Source organism: Diadema antillarum, unplaced genomic scaffold (assembly GCF_040938485.1).
Source record: "Diadema antillarum isolate AM-2024a unplaced genomic scaffold, OU_Dant_1.0 seq00001208_RagTag, whole genome shotgun sequence".
Lineage (NCBI taxonomy): Eukaryota > Metazoa > Echinodermata > Echinoidea > Diadematoida > Diadematidae > Diadema > Diadema antillarum.
In genome coordinates, this window is record NW_027272001.1 from 1 (window position 1) to 17,464 (window position 17,464).

Genomic DNA, 17,464 nt, shown 5'->3' on the forward strand with positions numbered 1-17,464 from the left:
TGATGATGATGATGATTATGGTGATGATGATGTTGATGATGGTGACGATGATAATGATGAAGAAAATAATGAAGAATGAAAATATTGATGGTGAAAAAGGGATAGTAAAACCTGTCAAGAAGAATGCAGATGTTCAATGCATTGCACTTGGTAGAGATTGCTGCTATGTTGGGCAAGCCTGCATTTTAGTAATACTGACAGAGTGATGAATGTTTATGTAAGGTATTGGCAAAACAACCTCACTAAGGCATGGGTGATGACTAAAGCTCAAATTTTGAATTAATCCTAAGTTGTTGCTACATCAGGCAAGGTTTCTAGTAACCAAGTGAACAGTTTAAGCAGATCGACAGATGAAGGAAGGGTAGGGGATAAGAGAGGCGGTTTCCATGTGCATGATAAACCTGTTCCAAATGTGTTAAGTTATTACCCTTCAAGACTTTTTTTTAGCTCACCTGAGCCAAAGGCTCAAGTGAGCTATTGCGATCGCCCTTCGTCCGGCGTCCGTCGTGCGTCGTGCGTCGTCCGTCGTCCGTCGTCCGTCGTCCGTCGTGCGTCGTCCGTCGTGCGTCGTGCGTAAACTTTTTACATTTTCATCTTCTTCTTGAAAACCCCATGACCGATTTTCATCAAACTTGGCAGGTAGCATCCCTAGGGGGTTAGGAACTCAATTTGTTAAAATGGGCACCATGCCCCACCCAGGGGGCCCCCAGGGGGGCCCAAACCCCCCAAAATTAAGGAATCTGTAAAAATCTTCTTCTCTAGAACCAGAAGTGATAGAGCTAAATTAATACTATGAGTTAGTACATTGATGACTGTAGTTTCAAGTTTGTTCATGGGAGAATCAGGGGTGCCCCCCTTGGGACCCAGGGGAGGGGGGTGGGGAAGGGTTCTAATGGGGCCTAAATTGTACATTTTCATCTTCTTCTTGAGAACTCCATGACCCATTTTCACCAAACTTGGCAGGTAGCATCCCTAGGGGGTTAGGAACTCCATTTGTTAAAATGGGCACCATGACCCACCCAGGGGGCCCCCAGGGGGCCCAAACCCCCCAAAATTAAGGAATCCGCAAAAATCTTCTTCTCTAGAACCAGAAGTGATAGAGCTAGGTTAATACTATGAGTTAGCACATTGATGACTGTAGTTTCAAGTTTGTTCATGGCAGAATCAGGGGTGCCCCCCTTGGGACCCGGGGGGGGGGGGGGGGGGGGGGGGTGAGGAGGGGTCCTAATGGGGCCTAAATTGTACATTTTTATCTTCTTCTTGAGAACCCCATGACCCATTTTAACCAAACTTGGCAGGTAGCATCCCTAGGGGGTTAGGATCTCAATTTGTTAAAATGGGCACCATGCCCCGCCCAGGGGGCCCCCAGGGGGCCCAAACCCCCCAAATGAAGGAATCTTTAAAAATCTTCTCTAGAATCAGAAGTTATAGAGCTGAGATAATACTATGAGTGAGTACATTAATGACTGTAGTTTCAAGTTTGTTCATAGGAGATCCAGGGGTGCCCCTCTTGGGGGTAGGGGGGGGGGGGGAGGTGGTTGGAAGGGTCCAAATGGGGGCCTGAATTGTACATTTTCATCTTCTTCCTGAAAACCTCATGATGGATTTTTGTCAAACTTGGCAGGTAGCATCCCTAGGTGGTCAGGATCTCAATTTATCAAACTGGGCACCATGCCCCACCAAGAGGGCCCCAGGGGGCCCCAATTCCCCCAAATTAAGGAATCTTGAAAAAATTGGGCCCTTATTGTACATTTTCATCTTCCACTTGAGAATGCCTCGTCAAATTTTGGTAGAGCTGTGAATAATTTAGATTAGTGACTGCGTGAAAGGTGAACTTGCAATACTCAGGTGAGCGCTAGACCCGCGGGTCTCTTGTTTAGCAAAAGGGCCTAAATCCCCCCCAAAAAAAAAAAAAAAAAAAAAAAATGGAGAAAATTTTTTAAAAGTCAAGGCATTTGCAAGATTTTTTTAACAATTATTTTTGTTACCTATGGTGATGACTCTAAAGCGTAATAAAAGAACTTCATGAATGAAAACATAAAATTGTTTGAAATAAAAAACATTGATTTAGTAGGAATTAGCTATGATAGATTTAGGAGTTTTGAAAGACACCTTCATACAGACACTCAGATAGTGTGTAAAGCTGTTCACATAAGTTGATTTTTTCACAAGAACATTTTGTTAGATACAGATTTATTGTCATAATTTCTGGCATTCACACTGAAAGAATCCAATTGACTACACATATTTGATTTGAATGATATTTACTGTAAAAGTGGATATTTTCGCGCAACTAATTTTTCGTGCTCGGCGGGGTAAGAAGAGTTTTGCATGTTTTTAATTCCGCAGAATCAAGTCATCAACTGCTGGAACATATGGCAAACAAAAATATTCGCATGCTTTTATTTTCGCGCTAGTTTCAGCTTGTGCAAAATGCGAGAAAAATTTCAACAATGTGAAAATTTCCACTTTTACAGTACACAGTGCTCGGTGTAGTACTTGTAAGCAGTTAATTTTTGCAATTGAGGAGATCACAAACATTTCCACGAGATTTTGTTTCACCAATTGACACAGAGGCTATCATAAATGCACTATTTATATTATATTGGATGGCTATGAATGGGATACCAGGGAATATTGCACGAGTATTAGGGCCAATATTGCACGAATCGAAGATGAGTGCGATATTGGCCCTAACGAGTGCAATATTCCCTGTTATACAACACATGTATGGAATCTTGCCATCTGATTGGATGAATGCTGGTCACATGACATTCAGAGGAATCGGCTATCCAATGCTCACACTCAATGACAGTGCAATAGTTGACTATTGAACGGTACAAGCGAGCCGGCAGTGCAATAGACCCTAGGACACACTGAACTTGTGTGTCGTACAGCTAGCTGGCATTGATGCATACGCGCACCCGTAGGGTTTGCGCTGCGCCAGCACGCAACAACCGGTTCACCTCCAGTCCACCATGTGTACCATACCACCACCGGTCACCCACGCACGTCGCACGGCCATGCCATGCCACTACGTTATCATGGCTACGTAGACCTACCTCTTTTCACCCGAGCTTTGTTCTCGTCTCTGATGAGGATCTCAGCGTATCGCTAATCATGAGTGAAATGCAGCAGCAAATACTAAGAAAGTGATCAAATACAGTACCGTATGCTTTAAATAGAGGTAAGCAAACTCTCTAGACCTAGCTATATAGGGTTTAGTTAGACCTTTTTTCAAGACCTAGGGGGCCTACCAGAGATCGAGCCAGTGCAGTACGTTACGTAGCTAGTTGGCCTAACGTTAGGCGTAGGCTTTCGCATAGTTCTCGATCTACCTATTTAGGATTAAAGCATATCTTTTTTTGGTCCAAACTCTAGACCATGCCTAAATATTTCGATATCATGTGTTGTATAAAACAAATATTCAATGTTTATCATTAACCGTTCTATTCAACTCCGCTTCGCGTCGTTGAATAGAACGGTTAAACTTGCACGCTCATGTAATATTCGGAACCATCGCACTCATAAACATTGAATATTTGTATAGTATTCCATGAATCAAGGCCATCCAATATAATTATCATCTATACAATCAAGTAGAGCAAGCACAGACTGCACAAAATTACCCGGCTTCTACTCGTCTTTGAAGTTGACTCGGCAGTCACATCCCAGCACTGAAAAGGGAAGCCCCTAAAACTGTGTATCAAACAAACAACTGGCAAGATGTTTGCACGCTTGTGAATTGTAACAAAATGACTTGACTAGTAGCAAGCGTTTGCGCATTCAGCAAGCACTCACACAATAAATGAGACAGAATTGAATATGGTGTGATCTTGAACGGCAAGTAACAACGGTAGCCTATGGGGAATTAATACGTTGGCCTATGCGTTTCGTTCAATATGCTCTAGTATTGAACGGTAAAAATTTAGCGGACTACAATATATACGCGTTTTTAATGCGCCCCCAAAACGTCCTATATAGATGATAATACCCTATACCGCATGGCAACACTTTCATGTGTTGTTATATTCGCGGTCAAACTGTGATTCCCGAAAATTTGTGAAAACTAAACTGTCGCGAAAATAACAGCTTATATAGTACTTAGTCAATACTCCATCAAAAATAATTCTGGGCATAATTGCATTCCTTCAAGAGCTACCGTAAAGTTCCGTGTATAAGACGCACTCGTGTATAAGACGCACCCCTAATTTCGAACCTAAAAAAAAAAAAAAAAAACACGAAAATGTCCACGCAAATATTGCGTGTGTCATACATATAATTTGAGCTCAAAATTTCCCTAGAATGCAGCATGTATTTGCTCTATTTTTCGTTTCCTTTTATATTTTCTTTTAACGGTATTCATCGGATATCAACAAAATATGGACGACGCAAAATGCGAGACTTGTCTCGGTACTCACTTGCTATTGTTTCGCCTTTCAATCGTGGTACATGTCATGCATATCGTACTCATGAGTGTACAGTACGATCTTTGCTGTCATACATAGCAGAGGGTGTCTCGCATATTGACGCATGTCAGACTGGAAGGTTCATTATGAAAAATAAGAAAAACATCAACAAGTGTAGCAGAGGGATCATACGGCAAGACGTACGGTGCGTACGGTAATTACACTCATGCACTGTTACCAGTAACATGTGTGTCTCTTGTACCATGCTTGTATGCACAGTACTAGCCTTTTGCAAAAGGCAGCTCGCTATAATTTCAGCACACGCACACAGAGAGCAATGGACTTGCACACACAGCGCGCAACGGGCAAGCGCGCTTCGATCCGATCGCTGTGTGCACGGGAGTCCATTGCAAAAGCCTCTCTGCAGCTGCTGCCTTTGCCAAAGGCTTGCTAGCTAGCTAGCTAGCTACAGTGTAGATGCTATCCTAGCTGGACTTGCACTCGTGAAATGAAGAGCAAACGAACGACATGGATATGCATGCATGCTTCACACATTGTTCATATTTACGGTGACATAGTGTCGATCCTACTCCGTATTTTACAGCTTTTGTCTATGGCCATATTGATACTAGTACATTGATAAGTTTTACGGTATCGGTAATTTAGTAATGATACCTGTACATCGCGTATTCCAGCTACTAGGTTTGCTGGTGGTAGCTTGGTAGACTGACATCGGTAGCATACAGCAGTGCTGTTACAGCTGTTGTCTATGGCCAGATTGATACATCGTTACTGCACAAGACCGATGTAAAGTTTATCTCGTATTTGCAGCTTTTGTATGTGTCCAGATTGAAAGATTGCTCTTTTATCTGTAATTTTTAGTGATTGCTTACCTTCCAAACGTCGATGGGCATACATGGCCCCAAGTTGGCCTTATAAAATTGGGTATACATGACGGATTTTTTTCCGTGATTCGACTGTACCCGTGTATACGACGCACCCCCGATTTTCAACGTTTTCCGACGAAAAAATAGTGCGTCTTATACACGGAACTTTACGGTACTTCTTTTTATGCAAGTGTATGTGGGTGTGTGAATACATTGTATGTATATGTTTTACAATGACCAATGATGATTCATATATACTCCCAGGAATAAAATGACCATGCATCGTGAGTTTCTGCTTAGTCAGCCAGCATCAACTTTCACTCTTTACTGCCTTTAATAATTCATAATTTTCATTTCATAGAAGTATCTGTGCTGATGTAATTCACTATGCTGCTATACCACCATGGCCGATCGCAGACTGCTGTAGATTAGCAAAGGGAAAAAGCAATCATACAAAAGTTATCCCAGTGAGAGAATGAATCGGAAATGGGGGATTACAATAATAATATAGCAGACATAACCGCAGGAGGGCACTCATGAAGTTGTTGTTTTTTTTTCTTATTGATATTGCCTTAGCACTAAAGGTTGAATTGGACTTGTGTTTGTTATTCTTCTGTTGTGACTCATACTTCCATATCTGTAGACACTGCTGCCTTTAGTTTGGTTCACACGCAGTTCCTAAACTTTAAGTTTAGGTTGAAAACTTAACTCTCGTTGATCAGCTTGTAGTTTGGCACCATGTGGACGCACTCAAAAGTTAGCAATATTAAAGTTTAGTCGATGATTAAAACCACGAAACATCCTAGGGTTTTGTATGCTCTCTCCACGAGCCATTGGGGGTCCCCACTCATAGTTTCACCCTGTGTGGACACAATAATCAACGAGCTTGTGAGTTAGCGTGCACCTCACTTCTCATTTGCATCCAAGTCAATCTCCAGCTGCGCTATTTTGTATGAGCATAAGGTCATCTAGCAAAGACTCTGCACTTCTGGTGTAATCATCGTGTGGGATTCGCTCGTAAGTTGTAACTTAAAGTTGAGGTGCCCATGTGGACCCGCGTTGTGAATTCACGAGTGGAGCTAATCATCGAGAGATAAGTTTTCAACCTAAACTTCAAGTTTGGCAACTGCATGTGAATGTAACTTTTGATGCAAATTGACAGTGTATGGAACAAGTTGGAAATCTTAGTTACTTGTCAATTTTGCCCTACCAGATCTACTTGCTCAATTTATTCATCATTTCTGATTGACTGAATGTACAGATTATATTGACAATGTGACCATTCCCAGGATTTTTGTTACTTAAAGTTGTATATTATATCATTACTTTTCTCTCTTTTGTAGTCAGCAGAAAGATGGCCTGGCCATTACATGAGAGAGATGGCTATAGATACTGGTCTCTCAACAAAGTCACTGTACTACGCCCTGTGGTTAAAGAGGCTGTACAGTACTGGTTGAGGTGGGGATTCATGTTTTTTACATTCCTAAATGAGATAATGAGAAACCTCTTACGAAATATGAAAGAGCATGTTACAATTCTAAGAAGGATTCAACGTTAATTTGATGAAAATTGGTTTTCAAATGGCTGAGATATCCAAAAAAGTGATGATAATTAAAGACTACAGGCCCCAACTTTATTAGGATCTCTTTGTTTCACCTTGTTTTTGGATATCTCGGCCACTTCAAAACCGATTTACATCAAATACACATTTGATACCCCTTAGAATTGCATGCTCTTTGACATCTCATAGAGTGGTTTCTGTATATCTCACAAAACGTTAAAAGCTAAATCCTCACCTAGACCAGAACTGTACACTCCCTTCAAAGCTGCACATCTGTTTATGTCACCCCACACATTAAAGTTATTTTCATGAGAAAATGGCTCGATATTCATAGATAAGGTGAATTATACATTTTTTGAAAAGTTAAGCCTCAAGAAATATGAATGATAAAGTCTCAGAACATGGAAACTGCTCTAAAAAGATGGATAGATGGTCTTTTGACACCCTTTTCTGAACACCAGAACCTGATGGCGAAGTTTGGGGGACCCATATTATGACGTCACACTGTGGACGAATCAGCGCTGCGCTGTTGCTACGCGGTGCTGTGGTTTAAAGTGTGAACGATCCGTAGGCAGAGTATAGCGAGGTTGCTTCATTACAGAATTGGGTACATGAACATTGTTTGCTGTAGGTTTTTTTTTTTTTATTCTTTAAAGGAATATTATGAATAGTTTATGACCTTCATACATGTATAATAGAATCATGTCAGCCAAAGCTGCTGATTTCCAGATATATAATGAATGTCATCTTGCATTATTCATTCATAGCACGTTGGCCTCACAGTATATAGAAGTGCTGTCACAGGCTACTGACCAAGGTAGCTCGTTTGCGGTACCCATAGATGTTAAATGACTCACGTTATGTGACTCACTGACTTTCAAATTGCTTTAACCTTCTAATCATTCATCCAATTTCCCTCAAATATTCTCTGATAAAAATAAAAAAAGTTGTCTGTTTTCTTGGTAAATGTTTAACATTTTTTAATGGATGAATTTTTTTATTACTCTCTTACTTTTTTAGCCCTTTCTGATTTGATCACATATTCTCGGATATGTTGCCTTTTTATACACCTTTCAGGGAAAAATTTTAAAACCGTTGCCCAATATCACTTAAATGCTATCTGATATCTTGCATTTTTTCACATATTTGAGACATTTTTCTCCATGGATATTTTCTTTATTTTTGCCATAACGTTCACATCACTTACCTCATTTGTTCACGTATCTCCTTTGTTCACTTTGTTGCCTTACACTGGTTAATACTTGGTAGCAACCTTCCTGTCATTTTACCTTCTGCATATACCGTATATATTCACAAGGCTTTTATTTTTACAAACTTCATGAATCAGATGCAATTTGCAAATTTAAAAACATGCAAATATATCAACTCTGATCCTAACATAACTGTGACATGCATGCATACTTTTCTCCATTCAGTATTGATTCGCGAAAAATCAGACTAGCTGAATATGTGGCGTATGCAGTATTTGTTTCTGAAACATTCACTGATTTCTCGCCTGTGTCTAAACACACAGGATCCAAACAACTCTTTCTCATTTCTTAAAGGGATCGTACAGTTTTGGTTGAGACCTAATTTCAGGTTTCTCACATATTTTGGTGAGATAATGAGAAACCTCTTATGAAACATGACAGAGCATGTATATAATTCTATGAGGAATTCAAAGTTTATTTGGTGAAAATTGGTTTTGAAAAGGCTAAGATATCCAAAAAAAATAGCAATTCTAATAAAGTGTGGGACCCACACTTTATTACGATCACTTTATTGTACTTTGTTTTTGGATGTTTCAGTCATTCCAAACCCGATTTTCATCAAATAAACTTTGAATTCCTCTTAAAATGGTATAATAATAATGATAATAAGGTCTTATTTACCCAGGGTAGCCTCGTCAGTGTTACTACTGCTCTACCAGAGGGCCCTACTATTATTATTACCCTAGCGTTGCCAGGTACCCATTTATACACCTGGGTCGAGAGGGACACAGTGGGTAAAACATTTTGTCCAAGGACGAAAGCACCGAGCGGGATTCGAACTTGGGTCCTCCGATCAGGAGTCTGGAGTCTTATCCACTATACCACAGCGCCCCCACTAAGTATGCTCTGTACAATATCATAAGTGTTTTCCCGGTACCTCACAAAAAGTTAAAAGCCCAATTCTCATCTCCACCAATACTGTACTATCCCTTTAATTCTCCACTATAATCCTGATGTAAATTTTCTTTTGTCTGTGTATTGAGGACATTCACAAATGTGTTGCTAATCTTTCTCAGTACTTAATACTTATATTCATAACAGCCTCCTCTCTCGGAATCATCTGTATGCACAATGTATATAGTGAGTCTAATTTCTTTGCAAATAAGAAGTTCCCAACAATATCATGGGTGGTTAATGTGGGATAATGGAGTACAGTTAATGAATGCAGACATGTTTGTGTGCATGTCACATTCATGTTGAGATAAGAATTTTCGCTTGTTGTCAAATTCACAAATAGCGCCTGTCTTGCGACAGTTCGCGAAAATGAAAACCATGCAAAATGTATGGCATACACAGTTGCCCTTTACTGTGTACAAAGTAGCGAACAATGCCATGCAGTATGGGCTCCTTTAAAAAATAAAACACCAACAATTTAACTTTTCTACTTTCTTTCCTGTGAAAATTGGGTACAGGTATCGACTTCCACAAATCAGTAGAACCAAATTGCCCTCTTCAATTTCATTTGTGTGTGTGTCAAATGACTTATCAGTATCGATTCAATACTTGAAAGTGTACCAATACCCTGAGTGTTATGTTTGCTATCTTTGTAGAATATGCTTGAGACATACCCTCCGCAAAATGTTAGGATTTCTATTGTCACTCCGATTTTTATTCATTGGAGTTTAGATGCAAATTTTAAAGAGTATACAAAAACAAAAATGACTTTAAATAGACTAGTCAATCACCCGATTCTTTCAACTGAACTATCGTGCTATCAATATTTTTTTTTTTAAAGGACAAGTCCACCTTCATATACATAAGGATTGAGAGAATGCAGCAATATTAGTAGAACACTTCAGTGAAAGTTTGAGGGAAATTGGACAATCCGTTCAAAAGTTACGAATATTTTAAGTATCTGCGCAGTCACTGCTGGATGAGAAGACTACTACAGTGTATGATGTCACATGCGTACAACTATATAAGGAAAATAAAAAGAGAATGTCACAAAACTTTACTTATTGAATAAAGTGCACATTTCTTTGACTTGCCACTGACGTATGTTAAGGATAATATTATTCCCCCTGCCTTCTGAAAGAGAGAAGTCGAGTGTTCTTTTGTTATGGGAGAAAAATGGAAATATGTTGAATTTTCTTTATTCTTTCTTTGTATCGTTGTACTCATGTGACATCACAAGCTATAGTAGTCTTTTCATCCAGCCGTGACTGAGCAGAAACTTCAAAAATTCATAACTTTTTAACGGATTGTCCGAATTTGCTCAAACTCTCATTGATGTGTTCTACTAATATTGCTGCATTCACTCAACCCACATGTCTATGAAGGTAAACTTGTCCTTTAACAATAGCGATATGCAATGGGTATGTGCGATCAGGACATGGAATCTTGACATTTTTGGTAAAAACGTATGCATGTCGCTAGAATGTGTACACATCAGTACCATTGCTTACAGAACAGAACTTCAACGCGCTGAGCACAAGTGCCAAATTGTTATAGAGATGTAGGTGATCTGATTTATCAAAATATTTCTACTTTCAGTGACTATCACAAGTGAATTGTGGCTGGGTCTTTTTCTGTATTCTAGCTGTACGCAAATTTAATTTCCATGGTATTGGTACACTTTAAGAAAGTGTCAGATTGATAGAAGTAAAGGTGCAGAAATGCTAACTGCTTCTTTTGTGTAATCCTGGAATAGTTCAAGAAACAAACCATGAAGTTGTCTGTGCAAGTTAACATTTATTTCTTCGGTTGATAGAATATCTCAGCCCCAGTATGGGATATTTCTAATGTTGCTCCCTGAAAGGAATAGTGTTTATTTTTAAATCCATCATGTTGGTTAATACTAATTGTAAATTTATCTTATGTGTGACGATATCATCAAACGAGTTCTAGCTCCCCAATATTACACCCACGAAAATATTGTGTATGCAGTATGCAATTACATACACATGAAAATAATGTGGAAAAGAAGCAAAAGAAAAGAGCATTCATTATAACATATTATAAGTATTTATGCTAAAGATATGAAAGACTAAATAAGTGTAACCTTCTAGGAGAATATGCAGTATCCAAGTTGAAGCTCAGATTATAAATGTTGAAATATTCCATGAAACTTACGCTCCCCTCTCCACACCCCCCGAGAAAATACATGCAGCATCACAGTCGAAGTGCAACATCACCCTGACGTTGATTTCTCTTCTGTACACAAATTACTCATAAGCTGATCACATCACATTAATCCAATGGGGGGGGGGGGGGGGGGGGGGGGAGGGGGAATTGGCACACCATGTTATGTGATCTAATCACCTTAGAATTGCGGCTGATAAGGAGCCCCCACAGACAAGCACGTATGGAATGTCTCCGCATCAAACTATTTCAGCGTGTTTGGGAACTCTGTGCTAGTCTTGCTTTTGTCCAGACCCACTAAGAAATATGTTTTCATGACTTGCTTCGGGGCTCTCCTTAATCTTTTCAAAATACACCAAACCTTTTCTTCTACTCCCCATTCAGAAAAGAAAATGAAAGAGTAAAAGCTAAAATGAATTGCCCTGTAGGTAGAAGTAATTGTCATATGGGTGATTTGTTGTGATTTTACAACTGACGAATGGCATATTTCTAATCTTTGTTGAACCACTAGTGACTGGATTTGCCAAGAGAAAGGAAATATGTGCATTCATGGGTTACACTTTTAGAATTGAATTGTATGTGCCAAGTGAGGTTTGAATGTACAGGATATAGGCATTATAATATGTACATGTAGTGTATATATTTGTAGTCATGTGTATCAGGAAGTTTGCCGTAGATGTAAAGCTGCTATTAATCAGTCCTCTTTATTTGACCAAAGAAACAAAGCACAAAGCCAGAGCACTCTACAATGCTCTACAATGTAACAATCATACACACTTTTGGTGTTCGCATCTATAAAGCCATAAATTAGGTGATGCTTTCAAATCATACGAGATTTGGAAACGATTCTCGACTGCAGGTTTTTACTTAGAAAGATATATGTCTGTTTGTTCATCTCATCCAATTTACCAGTTGCAGGGCTACAGATTGACTAAAAACATGTTTGGGATAATGATGTCAAGAAGATTTTATGAGAAATGGGACCACAGCTATAGCAGCCACGGTCACACTGGCAAAACTTCTCAAAGTAAAAGTTCTGGAAGTTTTGCCAGTATGACTGCATCAAACTTCCTGAAAACTTTGAGAACTTCTTGTGAAACTTCCAACTAAAACTAGGGAAATTTCCCAAACCCCATAAAATCTTCTCAAAGTTTGTGCAGTCTAAACGCATATGCAGCTGAAACTTTGCAAAGTTTGTCAAGGGACTAACCCACCTCCTCTGTGAACACTAACTACCTCCAAAGCTATACTGTATACGCTGTATATTTCGCGGGGGTTTTATTTTCGCAAATTTCGCGAGTCGGGAGCTATTCGCGAAATTAACAACACGCGAAAATATTACCTTCCAAAATGAATCCCATGCCTTGATGATACGAACATATCAGTACTAGTATACGATGTCACGGCTTACCGAACAGACCATACTGGCTAAGCTTGTTTACACACATCCACGTCTACTCACGAATACTGTAGAGAGCCAATCCATTATCGCAAGGGGACCACTCGTCAGAAATCTAGCGCGATGGACTTAACCACTTCAAAAATGTTGAATTCTAACTTACTAGTTCGCAGTTTTTGGTAAGTTTTTTTCATGCGGTGTATAACTAGTATCATTCTTATTGGCTCGTAAGTTGAAAATTCACACTTTCTTTGCCACTTCATATTTTCTCTGGTTCCCTAATCGCGAATTTAACCACTCACGAAAATGTGTGACAGCGGCAATTCGCAAAAATTTATGTACGCGAAAATTATAGCATATACAGTATTGCATGCTTTCTTCTTTGTTGGCGCATGCACACCAGTGACCCAAACTTCGAAAACTTGATCAAGAATTGAAGCATAGAGAAATTTGGCCTCCATTGTGAATGGGTGAGCAAACTTCATGAAGTGTTTTTTAGGTTAAACTTATAAAAATTATGCCAGTGTGACTGCTGCTGGTGTTCGATTTGGTTCATCTGTAAATACTATATATGCCAAATATTTCGCGAGGTTTTTATTTTCGCGAATTTTGCGAGTCATCTGCTGTTCGCAAAATTAAAGACACGCGAAAATATTGACCCTGATCCCGATATGAATGTGATATGCGTTTGGGGTACATTTCTCCGTTCAGTATAGGACTCCGTGATCGCGAATTTAACCTGCCGCGAAATCGTCGGGAAGTCACGATTTGCGAAAATTTAGACTCACTAAATATATGGCAGATACAGTATCTAATTTCTGAGTAGCTGTGCTACAATCTTTTTGTGATATGTAGGGCCTGATGACTAATATCAAAGCCAGTTCATACTTCCTACTTTTCTCTGTGCATAATAAGTCATAGGCAAGTGAACATAAAGGATATCATTATGCCAATAGAACATCATGCCACAGGCTTGACTAAAGATTCTTACGTCATGGTCGTATTTCACTTTAACTTTTTGCTGATTAGTTGCACTAATGCCAAACTGATTTTTTTCTCTTGTTTCCTGTTGTAAATAAAATTACTTTTTGATGTTGTGAAATGTATCAAGTGAGTGTGAACAGCTTTTTAAAAAGAGCTCTTATGTCTAGCAAGTGTGAAGGTGGGCACTTCAATAGTTTACTTATTTCATCTTGTTTATTTTATTATCATTATTATCATAATATATTTTTGAGTAGTAATAGTATTAGTACTAGAAGCATTAATATCATTATCATCATCATGTTCTTTCTACAAGGAATAATTTTACCTCTCAAATTTGATTAGCAGTTTTAATCAATGGGAAAATACTTTTATAAACAAAGTTCTGAACACAAAGTTCTGAACAGTCCTATAGAAACCTGCTACACGAAAGAAATTTTGTATAGAAGTCATATCAAATATGCATAGCAAATTGCGATGCGACACCAGTAAAAATTTCTTGATATTTCCTCCAAGTAGGTAAACTTGCACTTTTTCTGTGAAATGTTACATCATGTGTATGAATGGAATGCTGGGATATGTCGACCATTACCACGTATCCCGTCACACCACACAGACTTACTCGTTGCCTTCCCGCCCACCTCTGGACAATGTTGCGCAACATCAGCTATTGCCTTTTATGGCCATTTCTCTGAAATGCCATTTTGTTGATTCTGATTATATATTCACTAGTTTTAATCTTAGAGACATTGGTGTAACATCAGAAAAAGTGATTCTTTTTACAGGTTGATTTGCTTTTAAACATGACATTAAAAAAGTATTGTAAAAGTGGAAATTTTCAAGGTGTGGAAATGTTCACTCAACTTGTGTGGCCAGAAATCAGGGCAAAAATAAAAGCATGTAACATACTTAACATACACAAAATTCATCTTAGTAGTAGGCAGAATGAAAAAAAAAAATTGCTCATGCAAAAATATCCACTCTTACAGTAGTCACTTATGATGGATGCCAGTGAGTCCACTTTGGAGGTTTGTTATCATCAGCTGAACTTCTATGAGGGTATGTGCATGATAAAGGAAAGAGAAAGTGTAACAAGTGAGTGAGAGTCACTCGCATGAAAAAGAGAATACTGTATACGCCATATATTCAATGAGTCTAATTTTTATTAGTGGAAAAATGAGCAAAGAGAAAGGGATTCCATCGGGCTTCGAACCCGAGATCTCCAGATGCTAGCCCAGTGCTCTACCAACTGAGCTATAGAATGCCCTAGTACCAGTGGTCAGAAGCTATAGCAGTATGTGTTTGTGTGACACACATGATGCACACACTAAAACCTGACATAAACCCGACGGATAATTCAACTTGGGGATAAATGCGAGGGATCAACGAAGTGATGCAACTTTTAAGTATGTAACAAATGCAAATTTTACACGAATTGGGACTTCCAGACAATTTCATGAGTGGTTAAATTTGCGATAAGGGAATATAGTATTAAATTGAGAAATGTATGCGTGCACATTGCATCATGATTGGGAGCGAAGTTAATGTTTTCATGTGTTGTTAAATTCTTGAATAACCCCTGACTCAGAAATTTTGCAAAAATAAAACCTCACAAAATATATGGCCTATACAGTAAAGCGTGCTTGATACCGTCTACAATACTGTAAAAGATAACTCACTCTCGACAAATACCTTTGAATAAAAGCTGTAAAATAAAAGAGACATATCTGTATCCACATATGGATTTCCCTTGGATAAATGTGAATCTTTGTGAAACTACTTAAGCTCACTTGGACATGCATGAAAAAAGGTTCACCCGTGTTATATACATATATTTATAAGTACATAAAGAGATCATATATTCCATGGACAAGTTCCTCAAAATTGCAGTCCTGGTAAAGGTGACATTTGGCTTCGCAGGTAGTATAATCTCTCATCTATAATGAATTTGCATGAAGTTTCAATTATTCCGATTTTTCTTTGAAGGAGAGGTATTTCCTCAAGACTGCTGAAAATATCTTCGAGAACCTTTTAATTTCATTATTTTATGCACTTTACCAAACAAAGAGGATGTCAAAAGCCCCCTGAAATTGTTAGATTGGCTGTCTTTAAACTTTTGTGTGACCCCCCCCCCCAAAAAAAAAGAGAAGTAGAGGAGACGTCAGGTGCCTCTGCACTACTAGATCGAGTTGTGCATCTTGCTCTATGGATATAGGATTGTCGATTCATCGAAATTCAAATCCTCTTGATTCGTTTGATTTTGTCCCATAATCTTGCGCACAATTTTTTTCATCTGGTTTTTTTTTTTACGGCTTTCATTCAAAATTGATTCCCCCCCCCCCCCTTTGGGTATTAAAGTTCTTTAATTACCAATTTAGGGTATATCGATTTATACCACGGGATGGGTGACAGTATCATTTCATAATATGTGCTGTGTGCTGATGTGAAACAGTCAGTAATCACACTGATGCAAAATTGTAGGATCAAAATCAGTCAGCTGTTGGTCTGCCCCGCCCAGTAATTCCCCCTGTCCAGCCGTCCAGTGCACTCGTGGTGACTCCACCGGCACCATCTACGGGGCTAAGGTGTGTTTAGAGCGTTGGTCGGGTGCCCGATGCTTGTTCCTTGATTTAATTATCCTCGCCATGTTCAATGATTTATACGCCATCAAGGTCGAACCCGGCTGCACATCGCTGCCTGTTAGTCTTGTTCTGCAGACCCTTGTGTGAGTTTATACTGAATAAATATGAATATCAATTCAACTATTTGTTATACATGATTTTTAGCTAGTTTAATATAGAGGAGAAATAGTAGAATACTTCATGCAATATAACTTTCTGCAACACTTTTTGAGAGACAGAGGTCAACTTAATATCTAAAAGAGCCCCCCCCCCCCCATGAAAAAAAAATAGCCCCTTTCACTCGGGCTTTACCTGTATTTTATCATTCTTGTGTGCAGTTTGAATCATATAGAGCATTTTTGCCATCATTTGCTTTCATGTCCCATTTAATTAAAATGACAAAACAACAACAACACAATTTCATCTTTCATCTTTCATCAGTACCAAGTCCCAGCCTGTGCTAGATAAATGATACAAAAAAAAAATACTTTGTGGTAATGTTCCCAACTGATGTTGATAAATCCAAGTCACTGTTTTTCTTTTCCGTTGTTTTTTTTTTCTTTAGCAAAATGTGTTTCGTGTATCAAGATTAAGAGTTTTATGAGTACATTTATAATTGGTGTTGTATATATTCGTATTACATATAGATAGCGCCTCATCCACGTCAAACTCTGCTTATGATGACGGTCCCCTGTATTGATTTCTCCTTTGTTCATAAATACAGTATGCCTTAATATGTTATTTTGATATGTCACTACAGACTGATGTTGTTACGAAAATGATATTTCTTGTATTGATTTGTATGTTAAACTCTCTCTTTTTTTTTTTTTTTGCATACTCTGTATCACTCTGTTTTCATTTGCAATTGTATTTGGAGAAAGAAAATGCAGAAATAAACCAAACCAACCAACCAATCCTAGTTTCTGCAGCAGTGGGTGCCCATGCATGCTTTTTTAGTAGGCCCTTTAAGAGTTGTCATTAGAGACAGATCTGCAGAATATCTCAGTGACATCCAGATCCTTGTGGAGCCTTTTTAGATGTTCCCTCAAGCATTTATGGCTACAGAAAGGATACAGTGTAGATTAATCACTCCGGAAGTTAATGCTTCGGCGCATCAGTGTCGAGGTGTAGTGTAAAAAAGAGGGTCTATTTTCTCAAGACTACTACCGGTTTATTCACATTTGTTTATGCAGTTTGGAAATGAACATGCACAACGGTAGCAGCCAAAGTGTCTCTCAACACATGCAATGCACA